The sequence below is a fragment of the Cyprinodon variegatus genome, unplaced genomic scaffold (assembly GCF_000732505.1).
Source record: "Cyprinodon variegatus isolate N-32 unplaced genomic scaffold, C_variegatus-1.0 Scaffold1539, whole genome shotgun sequence".
NCBI lineage: Eukaryota > Metazoa > Chordata > Actinopteri > Cyprinodontiformes > Cyprinodontidae > Cyprinodon > Cyprinodon variegatus.
The window spans coordinates 30,179-32,242 of record NW_015151992.1 but is presented as its reverse complement, the minus strand read 5'-3'; the positions used below and the strand labels follow the sequence as shown (position 1 = coordinate 32,242).

Below are 2,064 nucleotides of genomic sequence, written 5' to 3'. Positions count from 1 at the left end.
AAAAAAAAAAAAAAAAAAAAAAAAATTATCGATTAGCAAAATAATCATTAGTTTCAGCCCTAGATAAAAGTATGTATGATTATTTCTACTATCATATTGGATCTGTTGGAGCCAAATGCTTGATTTATGATTGAATATTTATTTCTAGTTTAGTTTTTTTGTCTGGTCTTGGTATGATATATATGAACATTAAATATTTTGGTTTGAAGTATGAGTTTACTAACTTAATTATGAAACTATGAATTTGTTTAGTTATGTTTTTCTACCATTCATAATTTACGCTGTTTCTGGCCTCCGCCCCTTCATTATGGACAGGTGACTGCAGCACCTGGATTATATCGGAGTTGGTTATTGGGGCTGGGTGAGCTCTTGGATTCAGTCAGCGCAGCCATACAGTTTTTGACCGCTTTTGATTATTGTTGTTTTTTTGAGTGGCAAAAAAGGAACGAAATGAGCCGATATGGTTGCGGTAAGAAAATCTAAGTTTGTTTTGATTTTGGAAAATAAAGCGTCTTGATCAAGAGGAAAGAAAGTTTGTTGGATTGCATGGTCACTTTAAAAAACAACTGACAGAGCTGAAGGGAGTCTAATTTGGATGCTTCTGAACCAAGAGTCACGCGCATCTTTATTGGAAAGATTAGGATCAATATTCGTGCCGTCCAAACCTTAAAGCTGCATAATAAGTATCATATTGAACTGAATATTTGGGGTCCACCGAAAAGAAAATTCTTGGCTGAAACCGAAATGGAAAAATTAGTAAACCAAGACCGGAAAAACAAAACTCTAAAAAGATTCAATGTCGAATATTAAAGTAAGTGTATTTTATGGCTTTGATGTGTACTAACCCTATTAAAAAACTCATATTATTGTTTAAGCTCAGCTAGGGCTGATTATTTTGCAAGTTGAATAATCTGTCAATTATTTTTTTAATTGATCAAAAAATAATCGGATAACCGAAGGTTTTAAAGGAGACTTTTTACTAAATTAAACCAAGTGAAACCAAAACATTTGAGGAGGTCTTGATAGAACAGATTGACAGACAAAAAAGTTATTTATCTTAAATGTAAAATGTTTACATCTTTTTTTTTACAATCTTTGTATAATTCCTGCTCTAAGTGCGTCGCTCTGTCGCCTAAAGCTGTTTCTATGTTAATGATTAAGCGATTGCTAAATTAGTTGACCATTATTTCAGTAATCGATTATCTTCCGGCCTATTTGGCCACTGAGTTAAAAAGTACATTTTAGGACGCTGCTCCCAGACCACCACCGACTCTTTTATTGAATTCATTTTAGGGTATTAGATTAAAGGGGGGCAGCGCATCTCCCCGAGGATGGATTCACATTCATGTCCCACAGGTCATATTTGTGAAAAAACTTTTAAAAATGTGCTTTGGATTCTTAGATATGAGTTTTTATTTGTGCTCTGATGTTTAACAGACGATAAAGCTGCAGTAAAGAGTAGATTAAGAAAAAAAGCGTCTAAAATAAACTGGCTCTCAGCTGTGCTCGTTACAGATGGAATGCCCACGTTCAAATCAGGACAGATCTCCACCACAGAAGAGGAAAGCGCCTTCTGAAGCATCTCCTTTGGATTCAGAGCTTTCATTTGATGCCACAGCTGCAGGTATAGAAATGATGGGGATTCTGTCAAAAATCTTTGAATCTTTTTCCTTATTAAGGAATGAGGTGGCACATAGAGAATTAGTAGATGTGAAAGCTGCTTTAGAGAAGTGTTAAATTAGTGGGAACTTACAGTTTTGGCTATTTTCCCTTCAGAAGCAGAATTTAAAACCACTTACAGACGATGAAAATGAATTGTTCCTGTTTTCTTCTTAAAGTTTAAAATTGAGTGGAATCTGTTCAGTTTTTTGTTCTGTATTTTTTCGATAACTCACCCTCCTTTTCCTTTGGCCTTACTGCTCGGCTCCACCTCGGTCTGCCTCACTCTGGTTTCCTCAGAACCTTTTGGTTTTCCATCGGTTCACTGCAGGGGAAATTACGGCTCAAAGCTCCATATTTCAGCCTCATGAGGTCTTTACTGAAGAGATATGTACTGTTTTCCAT

At 35.6% G+C, this 2,064-nt stretch overlaps 1 long non-coding RNA gene across 1 annotated transcript in view; it reads left to right on the top strand.

Moving 5' to 3' along the window:
• Positions 1 to 2,064, top strand: part of LOC107103838 — a 16,846-nt gene that overhangs the window by 11,201 nt on the left and 3,581 nt on the right. Inside the window, exon 3 of the long non-coding RNA XR_001482207.1 lies at positions 1,501 to 1,624. This is a non-coding gene — a long non-coding RNA (uncharacterized LOC107103838). The remainder of the gene's footprint in view (positions 1 to 1,500; positions 1,625 to 2,064) is intronic.